Source organism: Gobio gobio, assembly GCF_949357685.1.
Source record: "Gobio gobio genome assembly, chromosome: 3".
NCBI lineage: Eukaryota > Metazoa > Chordata > Actinopteri > Cypriniformes > Gobionidae > Gobio > Gobio gobio.
The window spans coordinates 62,555,080-62,568,789 of record NC_137099.1 but is presented as its reverse complement, the minus strand read 5'-3'; the positions used below and the strand labels follow the sequence as shown (position 1 = coordinate 62,568,789).

The window sequence follows — 13,710 nt, the reverse complement described above, 5'->3', positions numbered from 1 at the left end:
AGTGAGTCTGTTTGACTCTTGACTTTCTAACATTGCTTTTTCTCTGGCTGCTGTATCTGTGTCTGTTATGTCAAGAATAGTAAGAGACGATGTGTTCAGCTGATGTGGGCCACTTGATGATAAAGATGTAGTCTCCATCTAATGGTCTCATTTACTGATGTTATACAGAGTGTACATCAAAAATGTGTTTCTACTGAGTAGTGCGCCATACTAGCCACTAGCCAGACCGATAAACAAGCACACCCTTACAAAAAATAACTGCAGTATAATGTAGTATAACAGCAGTCCAATGAAGTACAACTGTAGATTTGCAGTATAATGAAGTATATATGCAGATTTTTGGACACGAAAAAAAAATGCAATATTGCAGTTTTACTGGTATACAGTATACTGGTCCTGATAATCATCACAAATCCATTTTAATGAATGAATGACTCTCTCTACCCGTCGCTCTGGTGTTTGTCAACAGCCGCTTGCACCGCCTGCTGGTGAGGTCGACTAACAGCAGATGGAGATTATGCTCAGTAATCTACTGCTATTCCAGGCACCTTATCGCTTCACTTGAATGGAAAAGCATCATTGATCATATTTTTAATACTATATTGTGATATTTTGTGATGTGTGTCCTTCTGTCTCTCCTGTAGATCTCTGACCCCACTGAAGACACATATACAGCTCTTGAGCTCAAGTCCACGACCTCTGACCTGTACGACACACTCACAGTAAGTGAGACGCCAGCGTCAGATCCTCCATCACAGATGATCACATGACCGATCTCTCGCTCTCTTTCACACAGACCGTTGATCCCAGACGTCCTGAAGACTCTTGATCCTCAGAGCTTTTCTGAACATGAGAATCCATCAGTAAGTGTCAGAACCTGCAGCTCTTCTCAATATAATCAATAAAACTCTCTTCAGCACGAGTGTGAGTGCTTTATGATTCTGGAGAAAGGTTTTATAATGTTGTTGATGAACTTCAGTCAGTCTTTCTTCATCTTATTGTGTGTTCAGATCAACAGGAAGAGGCGGAGCTCAGAGGAACCAATCCTGAGCTCTGTGGGCGGAGCCACTGATGATTGACAGTTTGTTTTTGTTCTCAAAGTGCTCAATATTATCAGCTTCAGTTATTCTGTCGCTTGTGTTGCTGTAACTTTCCCTTTAAATGTTCAGTTTTATTAGTGATGGTCTCATATGTTCTTGTTCAAACCTTATGGGCACATCGATACTGCAGTTTTGATACATCAACACTCACAAGATACTTATTGGGTATCGATTCCTTTAAAAATATCAATATTCAAATTATATTAATTTCAAAACATGGGTTTCTGCGTCACTTTAACATGTTTTCAGTACTTTTCTTAATATTTGCTCCAAAACACCCCTGATTTATTCAGCTGGCCCGTGTCACATGACCATGAGAGCGAGTGTACACACACACACACACACACACACACACACACACACACACACACACACACACACACACACACACACACACACACACACACACACACACACACACACACTTCCTCATTACACTGAAGGCTAAATAGTTAAATATGTAGAGAGTGTAATTTGGCCTGTTTAGGAAAATTAAGAAATCTTTAAGAATATGCAAATATGCACATGTTTTATGTTGCTGGTATTTTATTTTATTCATATTCATGTTATAGGAAATATATTGTTATTTTCTAATATTTCTGATAATAAATATTTTTCACTTTATTTTTACATCTTGGTACAAATATTTGTATTTAAATGTTCTCATATTTGCTTTTGCAATAAATGTGTTATTAATGGCCAGTGTGTGGATGTGTAATGATGTTTTTTTTTCTAAAAGATTATTTTGAAAAATCACACACACATTTAAGAAATAACTGGTATTGACATTGGCATTGTTAAAAACGTAAACAAAAAGTTCCCAATCATTCATCTTCAGCTTAAAGAAAGGATGATTATTGTTCTTCAGTTCCAGTAATAATGTTCTCTTGTTGAGGGGGGGGGCAGATATTTCTGCAGCCGTGTGTAAAACAGTGTTAACCACTCAAAGTCTGTCACTGTAAAGCTAAAGTCAGTCGGTGTTGGTGTTTTACTCAGAGGAGCTTCAGGTGCTTTCGTACATTTGGTAAGACGTTCCTTTCAAAAATGAACTGCTGTATTACTTTATTACACTTAGGTTAAGTGTTTGAGTAAAGTGTATTGTTTACCACCAGTGGTGGAAATGGCTGAAATTCTCTAGTTTGGAAAGGTTTTTTTTGAGTTGCACATTTTAAGTGAATGTGTGCATATTTTAAATAAAATACTATTAGCAAAGAGTTTAGCTAATGGATTACCTCACAGCTAAGCTACAATTAGAGAACTTCTTTTACCGTTCTTATTTCTTTTTTCTTTCTTTATTCCATTAAATCCCTTTTAATCCTCATTTTATATTTCGGGTATCATTACATGCTTGGCCTGTGTTTTCATTGCATTTCCAGTTTTGACCAGCATGGGTCGCCATTTGTGTGTGTTTTGTGTATATCTCGCATGTATTTCTGGATCTGATATTTAACGAAATTCCAGCTCTTTTCGGGCAAGACGGCTGGATAATTTTTAGATGACCATTTATGTATTATTATTATATTTATAGACAGGATAATTTCAGGTATGTTAACACAGCTTTATCCATTTCAAAGTTTCTGTTATGGCATCTGTTAAAGTAACGGGTTTTTGGTCAAAATCACAGTTCATCATTCCAGATCATTTACCTCGAGCACGCACCGATGGAGACGCATTTCCATTGGCTGCAGTCTGCCGGTATTGGCCAATCACAAAAGTCGACATTGCGCAGCCATTATCACAGAATATCCAAAACCATTCACAGACTTTTTGCTAACTGGCAAGCAGCATTATCAGCTCATTTTCTTCTTTGTCTACTTACTACTTCTTCTTCATATCAATGTGTGCTCGGCAAGACCGTTCTGTCCTTGAGCGCCACCAAGTCGTGTTTTACTGTCACTTCAGCAGCTCCAGGCACGTGAACAAAAGCGCTGATCTCATTGGTCGGCCAGTTTTTAACACGCCGCATCAAAATAAAAAAACCAACCGAGGCATTTTTTTTTAAATGACGCTTTTACGCCTGCCGTTTTACGCGTCGGTGTGAACACTCACATTGGCGCCCATTGTTTAGTCACGAGGCGTTAAACGCGTGCGAAAATCGTCCCAGTGTGAACAGGCCTTAATGTAATGCCAATAGCCTTCGGATTGCGCACACTTAGCAAGGCAGAGCAGAATTATGCGCAGATTGAGCGTGAGGCTCTGGCCATAGTGTTTGGGGTCAGAGAATTCCACCAGTATCTTTACGGACGAACATTCATGCTTTCACAGATCACCGCCCCCTTACTAGGATCTTTGGGCTGCAAAAAGGAATTCAGTCTATGGCAGCAGCGCGGATGCAAAGGTACACAACTATACCATTGAGGACAAAAGAGCTGAACATCACGCAGATGCAGATGGTCTTTCCCGCCTGCCATTACAAGTAGAGCACGGAGAGAAAAATGATGCCGTAGAGCTGTTTTACCTCGGACAGATGAAGAAACTCCCTGTCAGTGCCACTCATATCCGACGTGAGACTGTGAGTGACTCAACCTTGTCTACAGTCGTCGAAATGGTCATAAAAGGGACTCAAGCTGTCAACCTGACTGATAATAGTGAACTCTCACCTTTCATCTCCAGACGCAATGAGCTGTCCGTCCAACACGGGTGCTTAATGCGGGGCTTGAGAGCCGCTGTTCCCCACAAGCATCCCCTGTTACAATGAAAGCCATTGCTCGCAGTTATGTGTGGTGTCCTGGTGTTGATGCTGACATTGAACTGCAAGTGAAAACGTGTCAGTCATGTCAACAAATACAGAAAATGCCATCCCAAGCACCCCTCCACCCATGGGAGTGGCCAAGCAAACCATGGGAGCGCATACATGTAGATTTTGCTGGGCCATGTGAGGGTCACATGTACCTAGTCGTGGTTGATGCACATTCGAAGTGGCCTGAGGTGCAGTTGATGACATCAAAAACAGCAGAAAATACAATTGAAGTTTTGCGGAACCTCTTCAGCTATTATGGACTGCCTGAAGTCATTGTGAGTGATAATGGACCACAATTTGTCTCTCAGGAGTTTGTAACTTTCCTGAAGGCCAACCATGTGAAACAAATCTGTTACTCCCCATATCATCCGGCAACCAATGGGCAGGCTGAAAGGTTTGTTCAGTCACTAAAACAAGCATTGAAGACTTCTAAGGGCTCTTCTACTCTTCAGAGACTTTCTTGCTGACATACCGCAGTTGGTGATGCAGTGCTGGCTCGAGATTACAGAGGGAGAGAAAGATGGACATCAGGGGTAGTGACGGCTCAAAGTGGTTCAGTATCTTATACTGTGGATGTAGGAGCTTCTGAGGAATGGAGGCGCCACGCTGGTCAACTCGTGTCTATTCTGAATCAAACAGCTGAAACTCGGTGACACAACCACCTGACACCAGTGATGTGTCTGTTCCTGTACAAGCCTCTGTAAATGGCACTTCCTCTGCACCACCAGCAAAGGAACAAGATGTTAACAGAGCCTCAGACAAACCATGGCAAACTCAACATCCCATCAGTGCAGGTCAGACGTTATCCAGCCAGAGTGATCAAACCTCCCAATCGTCTGACATTATAGAGCCATGAGAAACCCCTGCTGGACTGAACTGTAATTAGTTATTAGTGAGCCTGTTCTGACATGGTCCAGAATAATCCCCGAACTGGCTGGAGGCAAGAGGCGGTCTAACCTCTACCTCTAGAGTAGGACAAAAGCTCTCTGAGAAAGCATTGTTTTCTTTGTTTCTGGATAAAGAGGGGAGGAAATGTAATGTATGTAATACTGCTTTTCCCCTATTGTGCCTGCAGGTGGCACTGCCATTTGTAATTGTTAGTTGTTGTGTTCTTTAAAATAAATTCAGAAGAAGTAAAGTATTCCTGAATGTCGGCTGTGTTATTGAACGTGGTTTAGCCCCAAGTGTTTTCTACATGTTATGATAGCAAGAGAACATAACAATGATGTCATCTGGAGTGAATCTGCTGCTCGTTGCTCAGGAAGTGTTGGAGCGCATCAATACACACCAGAGATACACATACGCCATTATTCTGTCATCTATGCAGCTTTTCTTACAGTTAAAACCTGCAGTTATTCCTGTAAGGGCTTTGTGTGAATTAGTATAAATATGTTTATTAATGAATCTAGGACATTAATTATGGACAATTTATCATTTTATGGTCAATATTACTCAATATTGTCCAGCTTCCGTTACTCTGTCCTGTAACTTTCCCTCACTGATCAGTGATCAGTTTTATTTGTGATGTGTGATGTACAATATTAACAACCTCAAACTACCACCGTCACCATACCGTCACATCTCCTGCGACTGACATCAACCCTGATGATCCTCACCTGTCAATCACAATCATTCATCTTCAGCTGAAAGAAAAGATCATTATTGTCCTTCAGTTAGGTTTAGTTCAGTGATGTTGTTCTCTTGTTGAGGGAGGGACTCTGATAATTCTTGGCACTGGACATTAATAAACAGTGTTAACCACACACAGTCTGTCAGTCTAAAGCTAAAAGTGCATGTGTTACTCAGTCAGTCGTTCAGTCATTCAGCAGGAAGTAGAGGCGTGATTATCAAAAGCCCGCAAACACTCTCACAGATGTAGAACAATTCAATATGTTGGTGTGAAATAAACAGTTATGGAAATGTAAAAATTAAAGCTAAAGCTCCAATCTCCTCCCGAAAAAAAGTCTGTAAGTGCCTTAGCGACTTCACTCAGAGAAGCCGTCAATCTCAGCTGTCAATCATGACGTCACACCCCCCGTTTTTATAGCATCAAATAACTCACTAAAACTAAGCTTATTTAAAAAATGAACACTTGAAATGAAATCATCGTAATAAAAACTGCCTAAAAGGACAGAAACCATCTTTAGGAAACAATTATTTGAAGTGTAATAGAATTGTTTAGTGTGTCTCGCGTCCATTCTAATACATGGAGAGGTGGGGTTTATGAGCTATACTGGGACCAGCCACCGGGGGGCGATCGAGGCGTGGAGGCTTCAGTTTCTGAGAGGAGTGCTACAGGCTTGGGTAAGACAGACACACTCTTACTGAAATGAACACTGATGATTATTGCTCATATAACACACGTGTCTTAAAGGGCATATTGCAGGTAAAACATTTTTCGAAATTAATATATAACCTTGTATGAAAATACCATATGAAAAGGTAATGCAGGATGTAAAATTTTTTAAAAAGACATAAGAGCACTAATTTAGTACAAGTAGATAAAGTGGCCGTTTCGTTGGCCGTTTGTAAAAAGCGTTTTTTTTTCAACTAAAGTGAAAGTAAAATCGCATGTGTCTGTATATTAGATGAGCGCAGGTCTTAAATTGACAACAGCGCAGTAGTGAACACGCGATCCTTAAAGGGACAGTTCACCTCTAAAAGGATGTCACTATTTACTCACTCTAATATTGTTTCAAACTGTATTAATTTCTCAATGACAGAATTTTCATTTTTGAATGAACTATCCCTTTAATGTTAATACAACAACAAAAGACAAAGAGAAAATCACTCACTGCTCTTGACTGAAAAACTTTAATACAGTGGCTTTAATAAGAATCAATGTATATTTTATAGTGAAGTGTAGTGTTTTATTTTTACATTCATTCATTCAATTTCATACTTTAATGCTGCTGTACAGCTCTGAGCTGCCAGTGTAAAATGTTATATATATATCTTTTTTTTATAAAATACACTAGGAATACAAGGTTTTTTTAAGTAAAGTTTTAAGTTTAAGGTAGGGTTTTCAATTCTTTTAAGTAAAATAAAGAAAGAGTATTGCAATAAAAAATTGTATTTTTTCTCCTTACAAGCCCTCAGAACCGAACCGAAAACCGTGGTTAAAAACCGAGGTATGTATTGAACCGTGGACTAACTGTATTGTTGCATCCCTAGTGTCCAGCCTGTCAGGTCATCAAGTCCACAGGTTTCCTAAAAACAAAAGTTTGGAATTCTGCATGGTGGCGTTTTGTGCAGGTGAAGAAACGGGACTTCACTTCTGCATCTGCCTCGAAACACGCGGTGGTGTGTGTAGTGCTTTTGACCGGAGGATCATCATCCCGGCGATATGATGGAGTCAAACATTGTTATACTCATGTAAGGCCGGCTACACACTGGCTGCGTGGCGTGAGCATGGCGGCTTCTCTGAATGAATTCACTAAGACTTTTTTCGGGATTTCTGGGAGGAGGTTGGAGCTTTAGCTTTAATTTCTACATTTCCATAACTGTTTATTTCACACCAACATGGCTTTTGATAATCGCGCCTCTACTTCCTGCTCTCTGCTGAACAACTCCGGTCCCGAGATGTCAGCGTCGTGTGCGGGCCTACGAAAGCTTCAACTCTGGTCAGCAGAAGTAAATGAAGTCACGTCGTCCATATTTTTTTATGGTCTATGAAAACTACTGATACAGCAAAGACCATGGGTGCGTCTCAATCAGCTCCTGGTTCAGTAGTCAGGGCACTGATAAGGACATAAGTCAATGGGCTGATCCCTGATCAGTGCCCTGACTACTGAACTAGAGCTGATTGAGACGCACTCAATGTCGGCAGTATTGACGGCAAAATAGGCTGCAGAATATTTTGTTCTGTATTGACAGGTGCAATATTTGAAAATCGAGAATATTTTTTTTTTCTTAATTACAATTATATCTGCATTTATGTCAAAACCTAGAGACTTTCAAACATCAAAATGTCATTTATTAATATGTATTCGTGTCATAATGACAAACAGCTTCTCCTATTCTATTTTGCCTGGAAACGCTTCCAACACGCGTGTCGTGAGAATATGCGTCGGTTCTTTTTCTAGCGCTTTCGGCTCGAGCCTCGCGTGTCACGCAGCCGGTGTGTAGCTGCCTAAAGGATGATATTAAATCAATAAACATCCACATGCGATGCTTCTTTGCTTTCGTGTTTACATTGATGAATACAAAGTATGTACATTAACACGAATGAATACAGTCTCACACTAAGTTTGGAATTATGTGCTTGTTATGTAAATATTTTATTCATGCCATGTATGTACATTCAAGTTCACTCAAATACATACTCATAATGTCATATACATCCTCACACTTTCGGTGAATCGGCACAAAATAAACCCATAACACAGAATTAATGAATAATGGATAAACACAATAACACTATAGTGTCTGTGGTTCGGGAGATGTGACGTCACGGATCCGTCAGAGATGCAGCTCGGAGAAAACGTGAACTGTGCACCGTGACACGAGTCTTGTTTTTTAAACATTTGCTAATTACCAAATCAGTCGTGATGAGAAACCGCTAACGTTATATCACATAATGTTTAGTGTGGACGGATATTAACGAGTGTGACTTTTCCTGATGGTCAAGCTTTTTAGTGTCTGTTAATGGTAAGTATCAATACTAGATGACAATAACGTTACCAGCTGTGCTATTGCCTGACACATGATAATAATCAGTACAGTATTGTGATCTGAGCACAGTATTCATATCGTTAGCTAGTGTATATATAAACTAGGGATGAAACGATTACCGGTTTCACGATAAACCACGATAAAATTTAGTGATGGTTAGTAATATCGTATAAAATTTAATTATCATTAAAACCGCGTGTGATTATCACGATTGTGAAAACTCACGGTAAATCCTGTCCAGTCAGCGTCAGTCTGGTGCAGGCGCAGCGCTTTTTTTTTTTAATGAGAAGAAATGGCAGAAGGCAGTGACAGCGCCGGGAGATTTTTCAGATTTCTAAAAGGACCAAATCTAAGGCGTTGTAATTTTTTGGCTTTTACAAAAGTCCTGAGAGAAACTTAATCGAAGATGGTCACCCTGTCTGCAGAACATGCCAGAAGAAAGTCGCTGTAATAGGGGGAACACTTCAAAACTACGAACGCAAGGCAAGTGGACTTTGACCTGAATACCAAAACTACGTCTGGGAAATAATAACGTGAAGCAAAAGAACAAGTTCAGACAAGACTAAGGTGACATTAAAGGGATAATCAGGGCTTGCCATTAACAACAACCGCCATTTGCGGGTGTAACGTTATTTCGGCTGCACACTAGCCTGGCTGTTGAATTTATTATAGTCTTCTCAAAAGCCATCTGTTATAATCGCGTTGCGCATTATAAACAATCACACGTGTTTCCATTGAGTTTATGAATGCAATGTCTCATAATCAGAGGCGTTCAGATTAGCCAGAGTTACTGTGCGTTCACACCGCCGCCGGCGAGAGCATCAAAGTGGCCGGAAGTCATTCATTCTCAATGGGAGCCCGGCGGCGAGCTCCGGCGAGAGCGGCGCGTCTTGGACGATTTGGGCGTCAAGGAGAGTTGAAGTCAGGTCAACTTTATAGTAATGAGCTATGACGCGGTTCGGCGGCAGCCGGCGGCAACCAATGGGAATGTCGTAGTGCTCCGCTTGAGATGATTCTAGAGAACGCAGCGCTGTAAACTTCGGTTCCTACCACATTAGTTCCCAAGCAAAATAGAGGAGGTTGATCACTGCTGGTGCGGCGGGTTTGATAATAAGACGTGCAACATTATTTATCCACCACACAAATGGCTTTTAATTGGTTTATTTCGTTAGCAAACATGTAACTATAATTGTTAAGTTCTTTCCATTGATCTGCTTTTTTTAAATTTTCACATTTAAATGATTTCATGAGGTTATATTATACGGTTATACCCTACTTGTGGTCAGTCAGCACAAATGCCGGTCAACATGAATGTTTGCTTTGCAGACCCTTTAAATGCCGTTTCAAAAAAGACCAAGCATTCGATCTACGTCAGAGCGGCAGCGCGTCCACGAATCTTTCTACAGCGTCGATGGCAGGGTGGCCAGAGCGAAGTTTGACGCTCTCGCCGGCGGCGGTGTGAACGCACAGTTATGCTCAGAGCGTGTGCCGCGCTCACTGTGTGATGTGTGTGATGTACGCAAGAGATTCACTCATCATACAGCGGTTGATTGTTTTTGTTCTATTTCAGCAGCGAAAATAGTTTCAAACAAACACAGCAGAGCTACAGTGCATCTGATATGACTGGCATAACGCTGGCTAATTTAGGGACCGTCTCTAAAGTTACATACAACATTGGTAACGTTATACGCGTTTCTAACTTCACTAGCATTTGAAGAGAATGACAGTCATAAAACTGACTGTAAAGTGATCATCTAGGTGTCAGGTATGATGCACATATTTTGATATTTAATAAAATAAACTGTCAAATCATATGGAAATATGGATATGCATTATTTCACTAGGATACTGTTTGGGCTCTTACACAAAATATGCTAGATTTAAATGCATCATTGCTGAACACTGATTAGAGTATTGCTTGAGAATATATTTACAGAGATAATATTAGAGATTATATTTATGACTAATTATTATTATTTATGCGTTATGCGTTGCTATTGACGACGGCCATTATAAGGAAGGAAATCCCACAGAATCTAGCTTAAAAAAATGCATAGAGCTGCTTTATTTATTTGTTGTTTGTTGATTTTCAAATATAAAACTTGTTGAAATGTTTTAAGTGTGTGCATCTGTTCTTTTTGAACACTTTCATCTCGTTTGAACAAAACCGTGATAATATTGATAACCGTGATAATTTGGGTCACTATAATCGTGATGTTAAATTTCCATACCGTTTCATCCCTAATATAAACTAACACTGATCTCTCTCAGAGACACCTGCCGCTGTTCTCCACTGGTTCTCCTCACACAACAACTCAATGTTTCTCCTGTAATCGTTGTTCTGTCTAATCCTGGCCTGTGCCTAATTGTGTGTCATAATTGTATGTCTGTGGTCTGCCATATGAGTATTAATAAACATTTACAATGTCTTCAGCGTCTGACCTATCATTGCGATCCATTATTTTCCTATCGCTGAAATTCACCGCACTCCCTCTCGTTACGTCACGTCCGGTTTTGGCATTTTTAGATGCGGAAGTAACATATAGCGTATTTATATGAATATTTTAAAGAAAATCTAGTTCCTACATTATTTTTCTATACATTTACTCACTGGACTCTCTAACCTGCAATATGCCCTTTAACATGAGAAATGTAAAGAATAGGGTGATATACAGTACATATACTTGTTCGAGCACAAGTGATGATTATGAGTGATGTTTAATGCTGTATTATAGATGTATTTTATGCTGATGTGGGTCAGAACGGCTCCTCCTCTTCCTCTGGTCTTTCTGCTTATGATTCACGGTGAGTCTCTGGCACATTCACATTAGAAACACTCTGATGTTTTATTGAAGGCCTCATGAGCGGCTGATCAACACTTTCTTCTGTCCTGTACTCACATATTTCCCTTTGAAACAGGAAGTTTGGGTTGAACGTGTCAAACGCTTGTCCCTTTTAGAAATGTCCAATAGTCTTTTGCTTCTTGCTAGTCAGTGTCATGTGGTTTAGGGGGAGGGACTTTCTCATTGTTCAGAGCGTTTGATTGGACAGAAATCACTGTAGCATCAGATCGTGAATATTTTTGGCTCAAGTACTCTGAAGTGAATGTGTAAATGTTAAATGTGTTTTAGTTCACACGCATATAAATGAGCTCAGAGCTGATAGAAAACTACAAAATTCACGTTTTAGTGCCATTTGGTATTTAATAAATCAACTGATTATGTTCCTAGTCTTGTTTTTTAGATATTTCATTATCTGAGAGTGCATTGTGTTGTTTTTTTGCTGATTTCGTGCTTCTCTCTTCACTCTGTCTCTGTACATTTACTTCTGCTTTTCTGCAACACCCTCCATCAAAACTGATGCAGTAAGTCACACTTCATTTATCACTCAATTCTGAGAAGATTCTTGAAAAGAGTTGCTGTTTTCAAGTAGTAAAAAATTATCATGTTTTCATGGTCTGTTATAACTGATAAAACATGTTCATCAGGATGAATTCTGTGTTTCAGGGGTTTCTAGTGATGATTGGAGTGTGAGTTACAGTCGTTCACACATCTGTGCTCTAAAGGACTCAACAGTGATAATGAACTGCTCTTATACATACCCTACTGGACATCAGATCAAGAACGTGTTCTGGACCAAAGGCCCTATTCAATGGGGTGTAGAGTCTCCAGATCTGTCTAAGGACACTGTGTATCTCCTTCCAAGCATACGCAGACACAAGTGGTTCTCTTGCTACTTGTTTAATTGAAGACTTTTCTCCAATCCACCATGAAAACTAAACACAGTATAAACAACATAATAAAGAAATTACATTAGCTTGACACAAAACGAAAGCGTGCACAAAAGTGTGCGCAACAGATGTAATGGCATTTTACTGACACAAAATACAGACAAATAAAACGAAATACCTCGTTGGCTGCTTGCTGAGAGAAAGAGAAATAATCTCGACTCTTCTTTATGACCATTCAAGTCCTTTGTGACGAGAATACACTTTTAATCAGAGCATATAATGTCCGTGCTTGCCGCTTGCTTGCATACGAGTCTAACGTGAAGTCAGCATTTGCGCATAAACTTGGACCGACATTTCATAATAAAAGAACTGCAACTGATAACAAATGCAAATATAGCTGCAAGCAGCCATTAACGGGGCCAAGCGCAACAGAAGCAAACAAGGAAGATAGCAGCAGACCAACTGAAAAAATGAGTGAAGACATTTGAAGCAAAAACGTTAAAACACCACATTAAAACATTGAGTTGTATTGAGCCAATGTCATGTTCTGTTCTATTATAGCGCCACCAAGAGGCACAATCCTACAATAAATGTTCTGTGTCATCGGGGTGAGCCCATACATGTGTGTGTCAATTTTGGTGAAAATATCTCATTTCGTTTTGGAGTTATAGACATTTATATGAAAAAACATGTAAAAAATGACTGACACTTGACTTTGATTTGATTTTCCACCCCCTTACTATCAATATTTTGACATTTGGGGCATAGCTTTTAGCTACCGACCTATGTTTCTGATTTTCTGGCGCTGGTTTCGTCTCGATCGGACTAGCGGTTTCAAAGATATCAGCTAACGTTTTTTAAGCGTGAAATTACCGCGCTGCACAAACCATACGCCAAAACCTGGCAAATCTGGTATCGTTGGACTCGGCAAGGATTCAGGAGACAAAATAGTTAGTCCCATGAAAATAAGTCAACCCCATCCAAAGTTATAAGCGTTTGAAAAAAAAAATTCTCCACTAGGTGGCGCTGTTTTGAAACTTCTCAGGCTACTTCAGGGCATCGTGCTGATGACCCATACCGAGTTTCGTAACAATCCGTTCATGCGTTCATAAAATACAGCATTTTAGCACATAATTCAAAATGGCCGACAGTCAAAATGGCCGATATGGTAAAATTGGATATCAGACAACTCGGCATGCCGTCCTGAATCTAACGAGACCACTTTTGATTTTTGGACAAACAATTCAGAAGTTATAAGCAAAAATAGCCATTAGCCAAATAGCCATCCGGACCAGTAGGTGGCGCTGCGCCGAAACGCTGCATGTTGCCTCATGCAGCTGCATGTTGCCTTGTGATAACATGTACTAAGTTTGGTTTGAATACGATAAAGCGTTGTGGAGATATTGCCATAAATGTGTTTTTGCAAGCATTACGTAATCGAAAACGATTTGACGAATCCACTTGAA

General features: G+C 39.9%; 1 protein-coding gene across 2 annotated transcripts in view; it reads left to right on the top strand.

The window, feature by feature from the left end:
• The window catches only part of LOC307123089 (B-cell receptor CD22-like), a 72,960-nt gene extending 71,812 nt beyond the window's left edge, over positions 1–1,148 (top strand). Inside the window, exons 2-4 of one of the 2 annotated variants that reach the window (XR_013816126.1) lie at positions 645–722; positions 811–863; positions 1,011–1,148. The gene's annotated coding sequence lies outside the window, so the exon portion shown is untranslated. Of the gene's footprint in view, positions 1–639; positions 723–796; positions 864–1,010 lie in introns of those variants that run through there. The other variant, XR_013816127.1, reaches the window with a different exon arrangement.
• Positions 1,149–13,710: the final 12,562 nt, after the last annotated feature.